Below are 23818 nucleotides of genomic sequence, written 5' to 3' on the forward strand. Positions count from 1 at the left end.
GTAATTAGCAAGCATGGTGGAAATTTCAGCTTCCGGTATCTTTCTTTTATTAGTAATGATATCTTTCATATATTTAGCATAAGGATTTGTTTTGAGCACATCAGTTAATCTCATACACAAAAAGATAGGCCTAATCATTTCAGCAAAGCGCTCAAAATCCTCATCATCCTTTTTATTGGATGGCTTCGGAGGAAAAGGCATGGGTTTCTGAACCCAAGGTTCCCTTTCTTTACCATGATTCCTAGCAACAAAGTCTCTTTTATCATAACGTTGATTCTTTGATTGTGGGTTATCAAGATCAACGGCAGGTTCAATTTCTACATCATTATCATTACTAGGTTGAGCATCATCATGAACATCGTCATTAATATTTTTACTAGGTTCATGTTCATTACCAGATTGTGTTTCAGCATCAGACATAGATATATCATTTGGATTATCAGGTGGTTCAGCAATAGGTTCACTAGATGTTTGCACAGTTCTATCATTTTTCTTCTTCTTCTTCTTAGAAGAAGAACTAGGAACATCAATATTATTTCTTTGAGAATCTTGCTCGATTCTCTTAGGGTGGCCTTCAGGATACAAAGGTTCCTGAGTCATTCTACCAGTTCTAGTAGCCACTCTAACAGCATAATCATTTTTCTTACTATTCATTTCATCAAGCACATATTTTTGAGCTTTAAGTACTTGTTCTACTTGGTTGTTAACCAGAGAAGCATGTTTGCTAATAAGTTTAAGTTCACCTTTAATATCAGCCATATAATCACCCAAGCGTCTAATCATATAAGCATTTTCTTCTATTTGTCTACCAAAATAAGCATTGAAGTCATCTTGCTTAAACATAAAGTTATCAAACTCATCCAAGCACTGACTAGCAATTTTAGTATGAGGGACTTCAGCTTTATCATATCTATAGAGAGAATTTACCTTTACTACCTGTGTCGGGATATCGGGATCAGGAGGTTCTTCAGTGAATAAATAATTGAGATCATATGTTTCTTCAACAGGCGGTTTATTAAGACCATGTATTTCTTCAATAGGAGGTAAATTCTTAACGTCTTCAGCTTTAATACCTTTCTCTTTCGTAGATTTCTTTGCCTCTTGCATATCTTCGGGACTGAGAAATAAAATACCTCTCTTCTTCGGAGTTGGTTTAGGAATATGTTCAGTAATTGGAGCAGGAGATGGCTCAGGAGGTGCCCAATTATTTTCATTTGTCAACATATTATTCAATAGAATTTCAGCTTCATCCGATGTTCTTTCCCTGAAAAGAGAACCAGCACAACTATCCAGGTAATCTCTGGAAGCATCGGTTAGTCCATTATAAAAGATATCAAGTATTTCAGTTTTCTTAAGAGGATGATCAGGCAAAGCATTAAGTAACTTGAGAAGCCTCCCCCAAGCTTGTGGGAGACTCTCTTCTTTAATTTGCACAAAGTTGTATATTTCCCTCAAAGCAGCTTGTTTCTTATGAGTAGGGAAATATTTAGCAGAGAAGTAATAAATCATATCCTGGGGACTACGCACACAACCGGGATCAAGAGAATTAAACCATATTTTAGCATCACCCTTTAATGAGAACGGAAATATTTTGAGTAAACAGAGGTAACGTGATCTCTCATTATTAGTGAACAGGCATCTATATCATTTAACTTAGTGAGATGTGCCACAACAGTCTCAGATTCATAGCCATAAAACAGATCAGATTCAACCAAAGTAATTATATCAGGATCAACAGAGAATTCATAATCTTTATCAGGAACACATATAGGTGAAGTAGCAAAAGCAGGGTGTGGTCTCATTCTATCTCTAAGTGATTCTTTGTTCCATTTAATTAATAACCTCTTAAGTTCATATCTATCTCTGCAAGTAGAAATAGTAGCAAAAGATTCCATATCAAAAAGATAATCTTCAGGAATAACAGGCATATTTTCATCATCACTATCATCATCGTATTCAGATTCAATAATTTCTTTTTCTCTAACCCTAGCAATTTGTTCATCAAGAAATTCACTAAGGGGCACAGTAGTATCAGGCATAGAAGCAGTTTCATCATAAGTATCATGCATAGCAGAAGTGGCATCATCAATAACTTGCGACATATCAGAACGAATAGCAGAAATAGGTGTAGGTGTCGCAAATTTACTCATAACAGAAGGTGAATCAAGTGCAGAGCTAGATGGCAGTTCCTTACCTCCCCTCGTAGTTGAGGGATAGATCTTGGTTTTTGGATCTCTCAAGTTCTTCATAGTGTCCAGCAGATATAAATTCCAAGTGACTCAAAGAATAGAGCTATGCTCCCCGGCAGCGGCGCCAGAAATTAGTCTTGATAACCCACAAGTATAGGGGATCGCAACAGCTTTCGAGGGTAGAGTATTGAACCCAAATTTATTGATTCAACACAAGGGGAGCCAAAGAATATTCTCAAGTATTAGCAGCTGAGTTCTCAATTCAACCACACCTAGGAACTTAGTATCTGCAGCAAAGTGTTTAGTAGCAAAGTAATATGATAGTGGTGGTAGTAGTAACAAAAGTAAAGACAGCAAAAGTAATATTTTTGGTATTTTGTAGTGATTGTAACAGTAGCAGCGGAAAAGTAAATAAGTGTAAACCAGTATGTAGAAAACTCGTAGGCACCGGATCAGTGATGGATAATTATGCCGGATGTGGTTCATCATGTAACAGTCATAACATAGGGTGACACAGAACTAGCTCCAGTTCGTCAATGTAATGTAGGCATGTATTCCGTAAATAGTCATACGTGCTTATGGAAAAGAACTTGCATGACATCTTTTGTCCTACCCTCCCGTGGCAGCGGGTCCTATTGGAAACTAAGGGATATTAAGGCCTCCTTTTAATAGAGCACCGGAACAAAGCATTAGCACATAGTGAATACATGAACTCCTCAAACTATGGTCATCACCGGGAGTGGTCCCGATTATTGTCACTTCGGGGTTGCCGGATCATAACACATAGTAGGTGACTATAGACTTGCAAGATAGGATCAAGAACTCACATATATTCATGAAAACATAATAGGTTCAGATCTGAAATCATGGCACTCGGGCCCTAGTGACAAGCATTAAGCATAGCAAAGTCATAGCAACATCAATCTCAGAACATAATGGATACTAGGGATCAAACCCTAACAAAACTAACTCGATTACATGATAAATCTCATCCAACCCATCACCGTCCAGCAATCCTACGATGGAATTACTCACGCACGGCGGTGTGCATCATGAAATTGGTGATGGAGGATGGTTGATGATGACGACGGCGACGAATCCCCCTCTCCGGAGCCCCGAACGGACTCCAGATCAGCCCTCCCGAGAGGTTTTAGGGCTTGGCGGCGGCTCCGTATCGTAAAACGCGATGATTTCTTCTCTCTGATTTTTTTCTCTTCGAAAGCAAATATATAGAGTTGGAGTTGGCGTCGAAGGGTCAACAGGGAGCCCACGAGGTAGGAGGCGCGCCCTAGGGGGAGGGCGCGCCCCCACCCTCGTGGACAGGGTGTGGGCCCCCTGATCTTCATATTTGGCGAGGATTTTTTATTATTTTTTCTAAGACCTCCCGTGGAGTTTCAGGTCATTCCGAGAATATTTGTTTTCTGCACATAAAAGAACACCATGGTAATTCTGCTGAAAATAGCGTCAGTCCGGGTTAGTTCCATTCAAATCATACAAGTTAGAGTCCAAAACAAGGGCAAAAGTGTTCGGAAAAGTAGATACGACGGAGACATATCACATATCATCAAGAATAAATCAAGCAGGACGTAAGGTTTTACCTCCATCAAGAGGGCCCGAACCTGGGTAAAACATCGTGTCCCCTGCCTCCTGTTACCATCCGCCTTAGACGCACTGTTCGGGACCCCCTACCCGAGATCCGCCGGTTTTTGACACCGACATTGGTGCTTTCATTGAGAGTTCCTCTGTGTCGTCGCCGTTAGGCTTGATGGCTCCTTCTATCATCAATAGCGACGCAGTCCAGGGTGAGACTTTTCTCCCCGGACAGATCTTTGTGTTCGGCGGCTTCGCACTGCGGGCCAACTCGCTTGGCCATCTGGAGCAGATCAAAAGTTACGCCCCTGGCCACCAGGTCAGGTTTGGAAGCTTAAACTACACGGCCAATATCCGCGGAGACTTGATCTTCAACGGATTCGAGCCTCTGCCTTGTGCGTCACGCGGTCACGATATGTATGATTTAGCTCTATCATCAGACAGTGTTCAGGAGATCACACCGGCAGCCGCTCCAACTCTCAATTCGGAGCCAGTTGCGCCGTCCATGGACGGGTGGATGGACCCCGCCACGGAGGCCTTACCCTCAGCGGCGATCGAGCCGAACATCGACCTTACCCTGCGTGAGAGCCGTGTTGTCACACTGCCGGACCCTTCTCCGTCCACGGACTCCGAACCGCCTGCGCCCGTTCCTAGCAAATCCGATTGGGCGCCGATCATGGAGTTTACCTCCGCGGATATTTTTCAGCACTCGCCCTTTGGCGACATACTGAACTCATTAAGGTCTCTCTCCTTGTCAGGAGGATCCAGGCCGAACTATGTCCGGCAGGATTGGGATACGGATGACGAAGAAATTCGCTGCCCACCCACCACCCACTTGGTAGCCACTGTTGATGACTTAACCGACATGCTCGACTTCGACTCCGAAGACATCGATGGTATGGACGACGATGCGGGAGATGAAGAGGAACCACTGCCCACAGGGCATTGGACAGCCACCTCATCATACGATATATACATGATGGACACACCCAAAGAAGGTAATGGCGACGAGACAACGGAGGATGACCCCTCCAAGAAGCAACCCAAGCGCCGACGTTAGCGGCTCCGCTCTAAGTCCCGCCAAAGAAAAAGTGTTGATACCGGCACAGGAGATAATAACACTTCAGATAGTGCTCGAAGATGGCAACAATCCCCTCCAGCAAGATTTAGAGCAGGAGGATGGAGGAGCCAGCCCTCCAGAGAGAGCGGCAGATGGAGAGGCGGAGGATGATAATTACATGCCCCCCTCCGAAGACGAAGCAAGCCTCGACGATGATGAATTCGTCGTGCCAGAGGATCCCATCGACCAAGAGCGCTTCAAGCGCCGTCTTATAGCCACGGCAGATAGCCTTAAGAAAAAGCAGCAGCAGCTTCAAGCTGATCAAGATCTGCTAGCTGACAGATGGACTGAAGTCCTCGCGGCCCAGGAATATAAACTCGAGCGCCCCTCCAAGAGTTACCCAAAATGCAGGTTGCTACCCCAACTGGAGGAAGAAGCGTATGACGCGGCTGATCGGCCACCTCATGGCCGCGATAGAGAGGCATTCCAGCCAAAAACTCAGCCTGCACCCCGACGCCATTCAAATAAAAAGGCATGGGGAAATACGCCAGACCTGCGAGACGTATTGGTGGACAAAGCAAAACATGCAAGATCGATGTACGGATCAGGAGGGCGCACCACTATGCAAGACGATAAACGTCACGCCGGATACAGTAAAAGTAAATCCGGCCGGGCCGAACACAGCGGGCAAGACCCATTCGAGCTGCGTCGCGATATAGCTCAATACAGAGGTGCCGCACACCCCTTATGCTTCACAGACGAAGTCATGGATTATCAAATCCCAGAGGGTTTCAAACCCGTAAATATAGAATCATATGATGGCACAACAGATCCTGCGGTATGGATCGAGGATTTCCTCCTCCACATCCACATGGCCCGCGGTGATGACTTACACGCCATCAAATACCTCCCACTAAAGCTCAAAGGACTAGCGCGGCATTGGCTTAACAGCTTGCCAGCAGAGTCCATTAGCTGTTGGGAAGAACTGGAGGCCGCATTCCTCGACAACTTTCAGGGCACTTATGTGCGACCACCATATGCCGATGACTTGAGCCACATAATTCAGCAGCCAGAAGAATCGGTCAGGCAATTCTGGACTCGGTTCCTAACAAAGAAAAATCAAATCGTCGACTGTCCGGATGCAGAGGCCCTAGCAGCTTTCAAACACAACATCCGCGACGAGTGGCTAGCCCGGCACCTTGGTCAGGAAAAGCCGAAATCTATGGCAGCCCTCACGACACTCATGACCAGCTTTTGTGCAGGAGAAGACAGCTGGCTGGCTCGCAGTAGTAACATATCAAAGAACCGTGGTACTTCGGATACCAAGGACGGTAATGGCAGGTCATGTCGAAATAAACATAAGCGTCGCATTAACAGCGACAGTACTGAGGATACGGCAGTCAATGCCGGATTCAAAGGCTCTAAACCCGGTCAGCGGAAAAAGCCATTTAAAAGAAGCACTCTGGGCCCGTCCAGTTTGGACCGCATACTCGATTGCTCATGTCAGATACACGGTACCCCGACAAGCCAGCCAACAACATCAATAGGGATTGTTGGGTATTCAAGCAGGCCGGCAAGTTAATTACCGAAAATAAAGATAAGGGGCCACATAGCGATGACGAGGAAGAGCCCCGGCAGCCGAACACCGAAGGACAGAAGAGGTTCCCCCCACAAGTGCGGACGATGAACATGATATACGCAACCCACATCCCCAAGAGGGGGCGAAAGCGTGCGCTCAGGGACGTATATGCGTTGGAGCCAGTCGCCCCAAAGTTCAACCCATGATCCTCCTGTCCGATCACTTTCAATCGCAGGGACCACCCCACTAGTATCCGTCATGGCGGATTCGCCGCACTGGTCTTAGACCCAATCATCGATGGATTTCACCTCACTTGAGTCCTTATGGATGGCGGCAGCAGGCTGAACCTGCTTTATCAGGACACAGTGCGCAAAATGGGTATAGACCCCTCAAGGATCAAACCCACAAAAACGACCTTTAAAGGCGTCATTCTAGGTGTAGAGTCCCATTGCACAGGCTCAATTACACTGGAAGTGGTCTTCGGATCCTCGGATAACTTCCGAAGCGAAGAATTAATCTTCGATATAGTCCCGTTCCGCAGTGGCTATCATGCACTGCTCGGGCGAACCGCATTTGCGAGATTCAATGCGGTACCGCATTATGCATACCTCAAGCTCAAGATGCCAGGACCTTGGGGGTCATCACAGTTAATGGAAACACAGAGCGCTCTCTCCGCACAGAGGAGCACACTGCGGCCCTCGCAGCAGAAGTGCAAAGCAGCCTCTCAAGGCAATCCACCAGTTCGGCATTTCAAGACCCGGACACCTTCAAGCGCGCTCGGAGTAATCGGCAAATAGACCGCCTGGCACAATCTGAGCTCGTGTAGCAATGCGGCCCCCACCTGGCCCAAGCCAAATGGCGAAATTCGTGCCACGCGTATATAATTACGCATTAAAAATACCATGGGCACAGGCGGGGAGGGGGGCACAACTATGGCACGCCCCAATACGTGGCTTAAACTGCACTAGGGGCTTCCCACTTTGTTATTTTTCTCTTTCAGGACTTTAATCTCTGGAAACCCTGTCCGGCAGCATGATTGCCGAACACATGATGCAGCAACCAAGGAGGCAGAAAGCTACGTCACATCACGAAACTCCCAGGTGGATTACGATAATGAGTGAAATATTTTCTTTAATACTATTCCTCAGCTTGCCCTTGGAAGGGACATAGTCCTACTTTTTGCCTATCGCACTATCTGTATCATTCGGCTTTAACGCACCCTTTTGAATAAACAATGCATAGCATTAAGACTATTATTACATTTTTTTTTTGTATATACTAATACAAATGCACGTGCGTTGCAACGGGCATGAAATCTTGCAAAATCTACAAGATGTGTCATTAGGTACAATTTTTTTATTTGAGTTAGAATCACTGCGACTTATTGAAGTTATCACGCCGGTAGGCTCGAAATAAAACATGGGCAACTTTGTTCTCCGAACGGCGCACCCAGCTTACGCACTATTTCTTATATTCAATTCTAATAAATGTGATTATTGTTTCTCGCTGAATATTGGTCGTTAAGAAGCCACCTCGACATTCTTCGCCTGACTAAAGAATAATTCATGGAATAGTCTCTATTTTTTTCTTTTCAAAAAACATGATTCTTTAATAAAACGAAATGATTTATTAAAAAATAAAAAATAATAGCATTTTTCTGAACATTTCTAAATGCATTTTTAAATGTAACAACTTTTGGGAATTTTGACCAGTTTTTAAAAAGTGTGAATATATATAACTGTGTGCTTATTATAAAATGATTTTTACTATGTTGGGTATTTTTAGATATATATAAGTTTGTTGTACTTTTCATTTTTGTTTTCTCCTCCTGTTTTATTTTATGTTATAATAATTTGCGATTACAAAAAGGTTCTAAAATTGCAAAAAACATTGTTAGTTTTGACTTCTCAAAAACAGTTCCTGAATTCAAAAAATGTCCATGATTTCAAAAAATTTAAAAATACATTCTCATGAACAATTTTTATTTTTATGGAAAAAATTATAAGCTTTCTTTTATAATGTTGAACTTTTTTTAACTTGAATAACAACTTCTAAATTCGTATAAAAATGAATTTGTTGAACTTTTTTTGAAAATGATGAACACAATTTTAATTTAATGAACATTTTTTAGGTCAGTGAACAAATTTTCATGAACATTTTTAAATCCGATGAAAATATTGAATTCGATGAACCCTTTTTTACATAGATGAACATTTTTTGAAATTCGATGAACAAAAAATCTTCATGAATTTGAAAATAAATTTCACAAAAAAAGTGAAACATTAAAGATGAGAAAAGAAGAAATAAAAAGGAAAAAAGAAAAGAAAATGAAAGGAAAAAAGAAAGAAAAAGAAAATACAAATAAAAAAATCAAAAAATGGGCTTGCCCATGAGAACTCCCAGCGCAGGTGGGGTGGTGTGCGCGGTAGCGTCGTATAGGCTTCCCCCATAGAGAACACTTGGTATTAAAAAAAGGGGAGTGTCTATATTACAAACGACTGAAATTGAATTGGCCTTCAATCAAATATACCAATTAGTAAAAATCTGAGACCAACTGAAAAAACACTTGACTGAAAATAAAGGGGCATTCAACCAATTTTTTCAGGCACAACAAACATGGCACGTGTCTGTATGACCTATGCGCTCTATGATCCATGAGCAAGCAATGAAAGGGCCCAAAAAGCAACACTGCCAGGTCAGTACTCTCACGACATTCTCCAGGTTATTGACAGTTTTGTTTTCTTCACAATACTATTGGAAGCAAACCTGAAATTGTCATGGCATTCTCAAGGATATGAAGTTGATACTTGTGGAAGAAACTCCTGAACACAAACATACTATAAATTCATAATTAGGCTGCCGTAAAATCATCACCAACCTGCTGTACACTGATCAACACAAGATGAGCTAATCACATACTAAACATTTCATCGTCATGAAGCTTTAAATACAGTGGCTTCAATTGAAATTTACAGTCATCTCACTATGAATAAACAGTAACTTTTAAAGTGTGTCACATATTCAGTTTTGATGAATTTTACAGTGTTCATTTTACTAAAATTCCAGTCAGTAACAACCAGATCACAACAAAGATACTGGAACTTCAGTGAAAATAAGGAGAAACAACCAGTAACAATGTGTACTTTATGATCACATAAGAATAAGAAAGAGGATGGAGGAAGAAGGGGACAGAATAGCTACACAATCAGGAAACTACAGTCACACCAAGAAGACAAACTGTAGGTCAGTACTCTCACAATCTCCTTCAAATAGTTCTTCCAGTAAAAAATGTAGCACTGTAAATTCAGGTAACTGTATAGTGTAAAATCTATCACTGTAAAATACAAAATTCACAACCTTTAGGCTACTACTATAAATTACAGATGTTATAGGATTGTAGAACTTCAAACAGGGTAGTGTAAATTCAAACATAAGGTCACTGTAAATTCAAACAATCAAAAAAATCATAGTGCGGTAAATTATAGAAGCTATAGGACAGTAAATCCATCATCAGGTTAGTCATCAATTAACTATAATTTACTACGAATACAAACAAAAAAGTAGACTTCTATGAATACTACAGTACTGTAAAATCCGAAGGTTGAGGTCGGTCGTGGCGCCCATGCATTGCATCGCAAAAAAATCGCACGCCCTTATGGTTGTCCGGATCTTCTACTTGAAGACGGCTAATCATTACGCCACCGTCCTAAGATCTCCCTCGCTTCCCTCATTGTTTGATAATCTATCTAGCCCTTTTCTAATGGACCACTTGGCATGCTGTTTACAAAGCACATATCAGCACACTATAACACTGCCAGCAGTATTCATACATGGAAAGCCCACGCAACGTTCAATCCTTCTTTACCGGGTCTTTCTCTTATTGTCACGTTGTAACCACACCCGTTAACCCTCTGCACAACTGTCATTCCTTGTTCACCGGGTCTATCATTTGCCACGTTATACCCACACCTCACCCTCCTGCTGTTCTATATCTGTAAGCATCTTGTTGATCTGCTAAGCATCTTGTTTCAGTAGATAAGTCGAGTTGTATAGCCGTCTAACTCGTATTATCATTGGTGCTTACTGAACCACATAAGAATTGGACTCTTGTGATCCTGAATAATGAACTGAATCCGTGACACAAAATGCTCAACATTAAGAATATTTAATTTAAAAAATCAGGACCTGAACGATTATATGCATAAGCCTGATGGTTGCATATAATACAAAGATTGTTGAACCGGTGATTGCTAAGAGGTCAATTTCATGCATCAAATATAAACTGTAGTAGAATTTGATAATTCTAAGCTTGCAAAGAAACCTGGGTACAGAAATGACCTATTGGGTGTCGCCTTCTAGGAAATCTACCCTGTTCTGAAGGCTTGTGTAGATGAATTATTTTCTATGTGGAAAGATATACTTGTACACGCTTCGCCTTCGCCCGCTAATAGCGGCTAAGAAGCATGATCAGCTAGATCACCATCACTGGATTTAACCAGAACAAAAAGCAAGCCATTTTATACATGAATATCTATATGACTGCAGTCAGAACTAAAAGTGCCCAATTTTAAATATGGGTTGGGTGGCCTGCAGGAGTGCAGTACTTGAGAGACTATGCTAGTGTAGTAAACATAAATTTGGCCGGTCAGCTTCTATAGGGAATGCCAAACACTTATGAAATAAGAAACAGAGAACATCTAAGCAGAAATAAGGTACATGTTTGCTTATGAATGGTACTAACATGATATATTTTCTGCCCGCCGGTAAGTTATCAAGCAAGATCATCAAATGTTTCTTTGCAGACCACATTGTGAGTATTTTTTCAGGATAGTTATTTTCAGTCGAAGCTGGAATATGAAGACTGACTAAGAAATACTCACATCAGTCAAAATAAAAATCCTAGGCTGAAAATTTGAGATGTACATAACTACTATAATGTAGCAACGAACCCACACTCTTTTCTCATTATCACTGCTCCTTTTTGACACTCAAGCGGACATTTGTATTGGCGACTATAAGAAAACTGAAAAATATATTAGATAGAGCGGGCGGTGAGGTCCCAGGTGGGGGGAGGGGGGAGGCGGCGGGGTGGCACTCGCTAGGCAGAGCGACCGATGACGGTGTGGTCGCATGCGAAATCATAGTCAGAACTTTGCATTTGAAGGTACACGCTCAAAGGAAAAAAATTGCCTAGTGCCAAAAGTATCAAATGCCTAAAACTGAAAATCACATCCTGAACTGAGCATTTTATTAAGAATCGGCAAAATAAGTTAAAGACAACAGTACGAGAACAGGTGAACGGTGATCTGATTTCAACACAAAATACTCATGAAGAAATAAAATGGGTGGACAGTGATTTGGTTTCTAAGCATAAAACTGATCATGTTTATGCCACACATTAAGCACATAATGTGTGCGTATTTGGAGCCTGAAACATCTACCAACTAAAACTACTCCCAAAGGCAATCTTCAAGTTCAATCTTAAGACGTAACACATAAAGCTACAGACTACTTTTTTGATGCACAAATTTAGCTCACTCAATTCAGTTTAGAGAGTACCAACACCCAATTCTGGAAAAAATTAATGTGAGGCCCAATTCTCCCGATCCTTACATCTGTGAATCTGTGATCCTCCGCTGCATCAAGCATCAACCATCATGAGATTGATTCTTTAATTGATCTGAAAACAATTTCTTGGATTAATGTACTGTTAGAACTTGAGATATATCAGAGGAAAGGAAGGATAAAACCTTGAGGAGCTGCATGTCCATGGCGTCCTTGACATCTCCTTGAAGAATCCCTTGACGGCGGCGACCGTGGTGGATGGGGAACTTCCATGGCATGCCCCAACTACATCTCCAGCAGAGGATATGAAGAGAAGGTGAGGTGTAGGGGCAGTAGATCTCAGCCAAGAAGGAAGGAAAGACGAACTTTGGACCACCGGAGACGCGCCGGCAAAGCCATGCCCGAAACCCTAGCCATGGGTGTGTGGTTGCGAGCGGGCTGTAGAGGCCGGGAGCAGAGAGTCTGGATGGAGGAGAGGGAGGCGCGGACCGTGGGCAGCTTGGGGCGTGCGGCCCTGTGCCGGAGGTCGCCGGAAGCAGCCGGCATGGGCGGCGGCGGCGGCGATGACTTCATGGGCGAGGGAGAGGAGGCGAGCCCGTGTGCGCTGTGTGTGTGGTTGTGTTTTCTTTTTTCTTTTTTCTCTGCTTGGACTGCGCGTTGAATAGTCTAAACGACAGGGGGTTTTACGAAAAATATAAATCGTTTTTCCAGAGTGCCACTTAAACAGGGACTGCAGGTTGATTTTAAAGAAACAGAGGGGGGTTTTAGCAAAAACACCAGCGACATACAACCAGAAGCGATGCATGGTTTATTAGTAGGTAGAGATGTGTTCATTAATGATGCCTTACAACCGTACACTTTGGTACGGCCAATACACCAGCGGCTTAAGTACCCCACAATATGGTGTGAGAAATCCGAACACTTTCGACAGTGCGGCACCCCGAACTTATAGCATTATATGCATCAGCTCCGAATCATGTCTTTGGTCAAATGTTGGGTTTGCCCGGCTCCTATGTTTTGGTACCTTACGTTTCGCTCTATCGGCTAAGGTAGCACTAGAAGAACTACTGTGATTGTGCCCCAGTTCTGATGGGCTAAGCACCTCAGTAGAGAAAGGTAAAACTGACTGTCATGATAAGGCGAGAGACTGGTCGCTGTTCGGCGAGGTTTCGAGTCCCTAAAGACTTATGTTGCTTAGAGCGAGGAGCCGGTCATGTCCGTCTTAAAGGTGTGTATCGCGCCCCGAATTCGGCCTTCCGAATACCAGGGGCTTCGCCGAAATTTAAAATTATAGAATTCTATGGCTAAGTGAGAGTGATAAAGCATTATTAGTCCGGTTGCCTTGTTCGCTGTGCTGAGCACCTCCCTCGAAGGACCCAAAAATGGGAACAAGAGTGCTCAAGTTTATCCCGAACACCCCAGCACTCGCGGCATGGGGGCAGAAGCCAAGGACTAGCGATATCTCAGATTGGATCAACAGCCAAACAGAAGGTAATATTTTAAATTCAAACAAGCGTTGCATAGCGCATATGAAATAAGTTTTCATCATACAAGATCACACGAGAAAGTTTACTCAAATATTACATCCTTTTTCGTCCGCTGCAAGACGGGCACCCTTCAGGACACCCTCATAATAAATTTCGGGGGTGCGATGCTCCTTGCCCTGCGGCGGTCCTTCCTTGATCAGCTTCACGGCGTCTAGCTTGGCCCATTGCACCTTCACACGGGCGAAAGCCCGGCGTGCACCTTTGATGCAGACGGACCGCTTGACAACTTCCAGCCGTGGGCAGGCATTCACAAGCCGCCTCACCAGGCCAAAGTAGCTGTTCAGAAGGGCGTCGCCAGGCCATAGCCGGACTATAAGGCCCTTCATGGCCTGTTCGGCCGCCTTGTGTAGCTCGACCAGCTGCTTTAGCTGGTCGCTCAGAGGCATCGGGTGTTCGGTCCTAGTATACTGAGACCAGAACAGCTTCTCCGTTGAGCTTCCCTCCTCGGCCTGGTGAAACTGTGCCGCATCCGACACGCTGCGGGGCAAATCTGCGAATGCTCCTGCAGAGCTCCGGATTCGGGTAAGTAATAGGTAATTTACTCTCACGTGCTTGCTTTGCATATAGAATACCTTACCCGCTGCTATTTTCTTCATCGCGCCAATCTCTTGGAGGGCCTTTTGGGCTTCGGCCTTGGCACTCTTTGCGCTCTTGAGGGCCGCGGCAATCTCAGACTCTCGCGTCTTCGAGTCAAGCTCCAACGCCTCGTGCTTCATCACGAGAGCCTGGAGCTCTTGCTGCACCTCACCCACCCGAGCCTCTTGCCTTTCCCGCTCGGTGCGCTCCTTGGCCACTATATCTTCGGCCTCGGACAACGCTTGCTTTAGGGTCGCCACTTCGGTCGTGGCCCCTGGCAAATTCATGATGATCCTGTCATTTTGCAATCACATTCTTTTTATACATATCCATAGACTAGGTACTACTTACCTTTGTTCTCCTCGAGCTGCCTCTTGGTAAGGCCGAGCTCGTCCTTGGACCCTTTAAGGTCCTGCTTCAGCGCGGCGACCTCCGCAGTCAGTGCGGCAGATGCCAGCAGCGAAGCCTGCATACGCATATTGACATACTTATATTAGACTCCTGCAATATTGTTTGATCCTCTGTTCGGCTTTTCTTTGTGAACACCGAACAGAGCATCAGGGGCTACTGTCCATGCGGTAATATTTTTCCTATATTTTAAAGACTTACCTCAAAGCCTATTAGAAGGCTGGCACAGGCTTCAGTCAATCCGCTCTTGGCGGACTGAACCTTCTGGACCACAGCACTCATATTAGTACGGTGCTCCTTGTCGATGGAAGCGCTGCGAAGCGCTCCCAGCAGATTGTCCGGCGCCTCTGGATGGACAGAGGTCACCGGCACAGGCGTCTTGCCCCTCTTGGAAGGAGGCCGCCTGCCCGAGTCCGGAACCACTGGAGGTTCCGGTGCGGTGTTCGGCTGAGGGCCAAACTCGGAGCCCTCAGGGGCCTTGTTCCCTCTGCTCCCGGAGTCTGGAAGGTCGCCTTGAGGCGCCTCCGGGACTGTCTTCCCTCGACCTGGTGCCTGTTGAGACAATACCTCGGCATCGTCCGCAGGGCAAGGGGAGGTGGCGGTCGGAAGTGGATCGCTATCCATATCCGACGAGCCCAGGGAGCCGTCCGACGATACATCGATACGGGCTCGTGGCGGCCTGCATAATCATATTCAGCCTTAGGAGAAGCAATGCGACAAAGGAATGCTATGAGTTACTCTGGTATCCGAATACTTACGACTTCGCCAGGGGCTTGGCCCTGAGCAGCCACTCATCTTCGCCTTCGGCGGCGGTGGTGGAACTGTCCGGAAGGAGAGTCCTTCCCTTCTTGGACCCTTCGGCCTCCCCAGTTGGGGCGGCCTTCCTTTTCTTGTCTCCCCCAACTGAAGGGGGAGCATCTTCTTCTTCCTCCTCGTCTTCGGGGGAGGAGTGTGTCGCAGAGTTATCGGACGATGAGTCCGATGACGCCTGGTGTCGGGAACTCTTTAGGGTTCCCTTGGCCTTCTTGGTCTTCTCTGACACCTTGTAAGGAGCCGGAGTCAACATCTTCGTCAGGAGAGCGTCTGCTGGGCCTTCGGGCAAAGGAGCCGGACAGTCGATCTGTCCGGCCGTCTCCTGCCAGTCCTGTCAAAGGTACGGGAGCTTAGATCCCGCATAGAGTCAAACTATGAAAAACAAGTATCCTGTGAGAGGTAAAATAGCTTACCGCACTGGCTTGGCGCTTCGCACAGAATCCGCGATCCTCGGTAGTGGGAGGGGGAACCTCGGCACCCTTGAATAGCACCTTCCAGGCATCCTCGTGAGTTGTGTCGAAGAGCCTGTTCAGAGTTCGGTGCTGCGCTGGGTCGAACTCCCACAAGTTGAAAGCCCGTTGTTGGCACGGGAGGATCCGGCGGATGAGCATGACCTGGACTACGTTGACGAGTTTGAGCTTCTTGTTCACCATGTTTTGAATACATGTTTGGAGTCCGGTCAGCTCTCCCGAACTACCCCAGGAGAGGCCCTTCTCTTGCCAGGAGGTGAGCCGCGTGGGGATGCCAGATCGGAACTCGGGGGCCGCTGCCCATTTAGGGTCACGTGGCTCGGTGATGTAGAACCACCCCGATTGCCATCCCTTTACGGTCTCCATGAAGGAGCCCTCGAGCCATGCGACGTTTGGCATCTTTCCCACCATGGCGCCTCCGCACTCCGCCTGGCAGCCGCTCACTACCTTCGGCTTGACATTGAAGGTCTTCAGCCATAAGCCGAAGTGGGGCTTGATGCGGAGGAAGGCCTCACACACGATGATAAACACCGAGATGTTGAGGATGAAGTTCGGGGCCTGATCGTGGAAATCCAGGCCATAGTAGAACATGAGTCCCCGGACGAATGGGTGGAGAGGGAATCCCGGTCCGTGAAGGAAATGGGTAAGGAACACTACCCTCTCATGGGGCCTTGGGGTGGGGATGAGCTGCCCCTCATCTGGGAGCCAGTGCGCGATGTCGTCGGACAGGTATCCAGCTCTCCTCAGCTTCTTGATGTGTCCCTCCGTAACGGAGGAGACCATCCACCTACCTCCCGCTCCGGACATGGTTGGAGAGGGTTGAGGTGGGAAGTGCGGACTTGGGAGCTGGAGCTCGAGTGTGCAAAAATGGATGAGCAAAGGAGGAAGAAGGCATGGATGAAAAGGTGAATCCTTGTCCCTTTATATGGGCGGACGAAACTATGCGTCCCCACTAGCCTAGTAAAACTTGCTTATCCCCCAAGCGCCGTAATCGATGGCGTGGTTGGGTTACCCACACCCGTATTGATGAGAATCCTGTGATAAGGGGACACGATCTCTGCTTTGACAAGACGTGTCAAAAAACTGCCTCGCATTATGTGCGAGGCTAGTTAAAGGAAACAGTTCGAATAATCACCGGGCCATGGCATAATGTCGTGTTGCCAAAACAAGTCAGCAAATTGGATTTGTGGAAATATTATTCTCTCTACGGTGGTATGTGGAACTTATTTTGCAGGGTCGGACACTATTGTATTCAAATTCTTCCATGGTGTATTCGGAGGAGGAACCCGCCTTGCAATGCCGAAGACAATACTGCGGGCCGGACTCATCGTCATTGAAAGCCTGGTTCAGGGGCTACTGAGGGAGTCCTGGATTAGGGGGTCTCCGGACAGCCGGATTATATCCTTTGGCCGGACTGTTGGACTATGAAGATAAAAGATTGAAGACTTTGTCTCATGTCCGGATGGGACTCTACTTGGCGTGGAAGGCAAGCTAGGCAATACGGATATGTGTATCTCCTCCTTTGTAACCGACCTTGTGTAACCCTAACCCTTTCCGGTGTCTATATAAACCGGAGGGTTTAGGTCCGTAGGACAACATACAATCATACCATAGGCTAGCTTCTAGGGTTTAGCATCTCCGATCTCGTGGTAGATCAACTCTTGTAATATCCATATCATCAAGAATAAATCGAGCAGGACGTAGGGTTTTACCTCCATCAAGAGGGCCCGAACCTGGGTAAAACATCGTGTCCCCTGCCTCCTGTTACCATCCACCTTAGACGCACAGTTCGGGACCCCCTACCCGAGATCCGCCGGTTTTGACACCGACAGTGCTGTTCCGTACGGGGCAAGCGTTCTGTGTTTTCGTTTACTATTATGACCCCGCGAGGTCCTGGCATCTTGAGCTTGAGGTATGCGTAATGCGACACTGCATTGAGTTTTGCAAATGTTGTCCGCCCGAGCAGTGCATGATAGCCACTGCGAAACGGGACGATGTCGAAGATTAACTCTTCGCTTCGGAAGTTATCTGGTGATCCGAATACCACTTCCAGTGTCATTGAGCCTGTGCAACGGGCCTCTACACCTGGGATGATGCCTTTAAAGGTGGTTTTGCTGGGTTTGATCCTCGGGGGATCGATACCCATTTTTTGCACTGTATCCTGATAAAGAAGGTCCAGGCTGCTGCCGCCGTCCATAAGGACTCGAGTGAGGTGAAATCCGTCAATGATGAGGTCTAGGACCAGTGTGGCGATTCCGCCATGACGGATGCTAGTGGGGTGGTCCCTGCGATCGAAGGTGATCGGACAAGCAGACCATGGGTTGAACTTTGGGGCAACGGGCTCCATCGCATAGACGTCCCTTGGTGCTCGCTTCCGCTCCCTCTTGGGAATGTGTGTTGCGTATATCATGTTCACCGTCTTCACTTGTGGGGGAAACCCCTTCTGTCCTCCTGTCTTTGGCAGCCGGGGCTCCTCCTCATCATCGCTATGCGGCCCCTTGTCCTTGTTCTCAGCATTTAACTTGCTGGCCTGCTTGAACACCCAGCATTCTCTGTTGGTGTGATTGGCTAGCTTGTCGGGGGTGCCGTGGATTTGACACAAGCGATCCAGTATGAGATCCAGACTGGACGGAGCCGGAGTATTTCTTTTAAATGGATTTTTCGGCTGACCGGATCTAGAGCCTCTGAATCCGGCATTGACTACCGTATCTTCGGTGTTATCGCCGTTGTTGCGGCGCTTTGGTCTATTACAATGCTGCCTACCGTTAACATCTTTGGTATCCAAGGTATCCGGATTCCTCAATGTGTTGTTGCTGTGAGCCAGCCAGCTGTCCTCGCCCGCACAAAAGCGGGTCATGAGTGTCGTGAGGGCTGCCATAGATTTCGGCTTCTCCTGGCCGAGGTGGCGGGCGAGCCACTCATCGCGGATATTATGCTTAAATGCCGCTAGGGCCTCTGCATTCGGACAGTCTACAATTTGATTTTTCTTAGTCAGGAACCGTGTCCTGAATTGTCTGGCCAATTCCCCTGGCTGCTGGGTTATGTGGCTCAAGTCATCAGCATCCGGTGGCCGCACCTAAGTGCCCTGGAAGTTGTCAAGAAATACGTCTTCCAGATCCTCCCAACCACCGACAGAATCTACTGGCAAGCTATTCAGCCAATGCCGAGCTGGTCCTTTGAGTTTTAGTGCGAGGTACTTGATGGCATGTAGATCATCACCGCGAGCCATGTGGATGTGAAGGAGGAAATCCTCAATCCATACAGCAGGATCTGTTGTGCCATCGTATGATTCGATATTTACGGGTTTGAAACCCTCCGGGAATTCATGATTCATAACTTCATTAGTGAAGCATAGGTGGTGTGCGACACCTCTATGCCGGGCTATATCCTGACGTAGTTCGTATGAGTCTTGTCTGCTGTATTCAGCCCGGCCGGATTTACTCTTGGTGTATCCGACGCGACGATCATCGTCCCGTGTGGGCGCACATGCCCGTTTCCCGTATATTGACCTTGTGATTTTTGCCTTACTGTCCAAGATGTCTTGCAGGTCCTCTGTGTTGACCCGGGCCTTAGTATTTTTGACTGAGTGGCAACGGGGTGCGGTCTGAACTGTAGGCTGAAACGCCTCTTTGGCTCGGCCACATAGTGGCCGATCAGCCGCATCGTACACTGGTGAATGAGGTTTCAATGCTTCCTCCTCGGGGTGAGGTAGCAACCTGCGTTTTGGGTAACTCTTGGACGGGCGCTTGAGGTCATGCTCCTCAGCCGCAAGGACTTCCGTCCACCTGTCTACTAGCAAGTCTTGATCAGCTTGAAGGTGCTGCTGTTTTTTCTATAGGCTATTTGTCGTGGCCATAAGCCGGCGCTTGAAGCGCTCTTGCTCGACGGGGTCCTCAGGCACGATAAACTCGTCGTCACCGAGGCTCGTCTCGTCTTTGGAGAGAGGCATATAATTGTCCTCCTCCGGTTCTCCATCTGCTGCCTGCTCTGGAGGGCTAGCTTGTTCGTCCTCTCGCTCTACACCGTGCTCGAGGGGATTGTTGTTGTCTTCGGTGCTATCCGGAGTGTTATTATCTCCTGTGCCGGTATCACTGCTCTTGTCGTGGTGGGACTTAGAGCGGCGCCGCTAACGTCGGCGCTTGGGTTGCTTCTTGGAGGTGTCATCCTCCGTTGTCTCGTCGCCATTGCCTTCTTTGGGGGTGTCCACCATGTATATATCATATGATGAGGTGGCGGTCCAGAGCCCTGAGGGCGGTGGTTCCCGTTCGTCTCTGGCTTCATCGTCCATACCGTCGAAGTCTTCGGAGTCGAAGTCGAGCATGTCGGTTAAGTTATCGACAGTGGCTACTAAGTGGGTGGTGGGTCGGCAGCGAATTTCTTCGTCGTCTGCATCCCATTCTAGCCGGACATAGTTCGGCCAAGGTTCTCCCAACAGGGAGAGAGACTTTAATGAGTTTAGCACATCTCCGAATGGTGAGTGCTGAAAGATATCCGCGAAGGTGAACTCCATGATCGGTGCCCAGTCGGACTCGACGGGCACGGATGTGAGCGGCTCGGAGTCCGTGGCCAGAGATGAATCCAGTGGTTCGGCGACACGGTTCTTGTAAGGGGTGAAGTCAGTATTCGGCTCTATCGCCACCGAGAGTTCGGCCTCCATGGCGAGGTCCATCCCTCCGCTCTCAGATGGCGCGACTTGCTCCAGATTGATGGCCGGAGTAGTTGCGGATGCGATCTCCCGAACATTGTCCGACAGCAGAGTTGCGTCATGCTCGTCGTGACTGTGCGACGCATCCGACATGGGCTCGAAATTATCGAAGATCAAGTCTTCGCGGATGTCGGCCATGTAGTTCAAGTTTCCAAATCTGACCCGATGGCCAGGGTCGTAGCTCTCGATCTGCTCCAGATAGTGAAGCGAATTGGCCCGCAATGCGAAGCCACCGAATACGAAGATCTGTCCGGGGAGGAAAGCCTCACCCTGGACCGCATCGCTAGGGATGATCGAAGGAGCCATCAAGCCTTATCGTGACAACACAGTGGAACTATCAATGAAAGCACCAATATCGGTGTCAAAACCGGCGGATCTCGGGTAGGGGGTCCCGAACTGTGCGTCTAAGGCGGATGGTAACAGGAGGCACGGGACACGATGTTTACCCAGGTTTCGGGCCCTCTTGATGGAGGTAATACCCTATGTCCTGCTTGATTGTTCTTGATGATATGAGTATTACTAGAGTTGATCTACCACGAGATCAAAGAGGCTAAACCCTAGAAGCTAGCCTATGGTACGATTGTATGTTGTCCTATGGACTAAAACCCTCCGGTTTATATAGACACCGGAGGGGGCTAGGGTTACACAAGGTCAGTTACAAAGGAGGAGATATACATATCTGTATTGCCTAGCTTGCCTTCCACGCCAAGTAGAGTCCCATCAGGACATGGGACGAAGTCTTCAATCTCGTATCTTCATAGTCCAACAGTCCGGCCAAAGGATATAGTCCGGCTGTCCGGAGACCCCCTAATCCAGGACTCCCTCAGCTACCCATGTGGCACTACAATGGGGAAGTCGATGCCTCATGCTGCGGTCGGAAGGGCCCAAAGATCCCCGTCGCTCGGGCTAAAATATTAGCCGAACTATATAAAGGGGAGAAGGAGGAGTTCACCCATCTCCAATATCGAGACGGATTTTCCATGTATAATCCTCCTAGCTAGGTAAGCTCTAACTCCACTATTTACTCCTCTCCTTCAATTATCTTTGACGGGGAGTATCCTATCTTCTCATGACAAGAATGGCGGAAGGCTGTTGAGGGGATCCATGACCCTTCTCCTCAGCCGGAGAATCACAACCGGGATCTTGACCCCGAATATGAAAAAGATCTGGACATATTTGTGGAGCTCGATGATGGAATATTCTATCAGACGAGCTATGATGGCACGGATGTACCTATCATCGCCGATTACCCCGGCCTCCTTCCTGCTTCGCATGTAAGTAATTTAAAAGGCACTTTCTTCGAAAGAGTTTCCTTACTATGCCTCACCCCACACACTATTCTATGTTCCAAAGGGGAGGCGCTCAACACCGCAATATGCACCAGAAGCATCTCCGAGGTGAGCAGCGCCCACGCCTGGCACATCTTCGGAGAGGAAGGCAAATGATAACATAGCAGAACCCTCGTCAAAGAGGTAAGCCTTTTCTTTTCAAGAATACCCTTTCTGATCGTCACATCTAATTCTAATGCCATTTGCCGCATCTATCAGGAAAAGTATCCGCCAGACTATATCGGGGGATCCGGCCGGATGTGCCTCTACTAGTCAGGTTCTGGACCCTGCCCAAAGGATAGGGGCTGACACGGGAGTGGCGCCGAACTGTCCTTCCACAGAGGATTCAGACAACATGTCCATCACGAACTCTGAAGTGGAGAGCTCTATGAATCATCATTGTTGGAGGGCCGTTCTTCGTAACCCCAGCTTTTCCAAAGAGGCATTTGATGCCTTTAATTCGACCGATGCATACATCCGAGCTGCTCGGGGCGGGCTTGTTAGAGCCACAAACCAGCATCTGAATGATATGCGGGCACGCGTAGATTTAATAATCATACACCAGTAGCCCCCGAGACATAAAGTAGTTGGTACAACTGATTTAAGGATCAATGTATACCCAGGTGCTTACGGAGAAGAACAGTCTGTTATCTCAGGAACTAGAAAAGTGTCGGAGCCAGCTAACTGCTGCCAATGCCGAACTAGAGAAATCCAGGAAGGCATCTCCTGGTAATGTTTCCCTCCATCGAGAAAACATAATGGTATACCAATAATGCTAAAACGATTGCTTACCTCTTAATTAGATCATTAGGTCAACTGCAAGAACAACTGGAAGCCGCTCGAAGCGGAGAACGAGGATCCAAAAAACTGCTAGCCGTGGGCGAGCGTGTGTTAACAAAGGTCGTTGTGGAGAAAAACAAGCTCTGGGATTCGAACACCCAACTGGGCGAGGAACTGAAAGATGTACGAGCCCATCTGACGGACTCCATAAAGGAGAATAAAACACTGCGAGGCGGCATATTCAGTATGTGGTCGAACTTACCTTCAAATAATTCGGAGGCAGAAGGGACTGATAGAGTTATATCTGCAGGTATGCTAACCGGTCGTCCTGAAGAGGAGATGTCCGCACCTTCGAGCGATCTGCTACAAGAGCTGTCGCAGGTGCATGAGCAAGCTCTACAGGCGATGCGAAGTGTTGCCAAGGCCCTAAGGCCAGCCGCCTCCCCTCCAGGAAAGGTGGAGGAGCTGTTACAGCTTTTCAAGGGAGTGTAGCGGCGCTTTCGACTGTGGAAAATATCGGCCTGTCTGGAAGGTGCACGGGAAGCCTGGGCCATGGTGAAAACACGGTATAGCAAGCTTGATCCGAATCATATGGCTCGGGTCGGACCTCTAGGGTCAGATGGAAAAGAAGTTCCCATTAATTTGGTATATGACCAAGTAGAAGTAGCCGCCAAGTATTCCCAGCAGGATTGTAAGTTAGACTGCCTGCTGGCCGACATAGAGGAGGAATTTTTTTACTCCTAATGACTATGTACTTTCCTTGACATATGTGACTCTAGCTAAATTATAAAACAATTGTCATGGCAGACCTTTTCGCTTTGACCTCTGGACCCGAAGGTGCGGAGTGTTCTCGAATACCTTAGCGGTAAAATAGACCGGGGTATGCATGGGAACCTGGCGTAGGGGTTATAGTTGCTTGAACAGACAATGTGTATCCGGCAAGTTATGTTATATTACATTATGATTGTAAGAAACATCTTCCAGGGAGAATACTTCTGTTAGGGGTTCCTTTCCTTGGGTGTGCATGCATTAAAATGCATGTCCGAACTGTGATTGAGAACATTACAGTATAGGTAATATCTGGGGGTTCATCATGGAAGGAATATAAAGCATCTTTCATCCGCCGACTAAGTATGCTCTTAAGAACGCTAGCTTTTGGCTTCACCCAGTCTGAGGTACACATCCGGATGACCCGGCAGTAACAATCG

At 47.0% G+C, this 23818-nt stretch overlaps 1 long non-coding RNA gene across 2 annotated transcripts; it reads right to left on the reverse strand.

Annotated features, from left to right (window-relative positions):
* Positions 1-9511: 9511 nt before the first annotated feature.
* On the reverse strand, positions 9512-12633 carry LOC125537808 (uncharacterized). 2 transcript variants are annotated; one of them, XR_007296107.2, is made up of 2 exons: positions 12169-12633; positions 9512-12054 (listed from the first exon to the last, which is right to left on the reverse strand). It is a non-coding gene; the product is annotated as an uncharacterized LOC125537808 (long non-coding RNA). The 2 variants fall into 2 exon arrangements; XR_007296109.2 differs by having other exon boundaries at positions 9512-12098.
* Positions 12634-23818: the final 11185 nt, after the last annotated feature.

The sequence above is a fragment of the Triticum urartu genome, chromosome 2A (assembly GCF_056163025.1).
Source record: "Triticum urartu cultivar PI428250 chromosome 2A, HENAU_Tu73, whole genome shotgun sequence".
Taxonomy (NCBI): domain Eukaryota; kingdom Viridiplantae; phylum Streptophyta; class Magnoliopsida; order Poales; family Poaceae; genus Triticum; species Triticum urartu.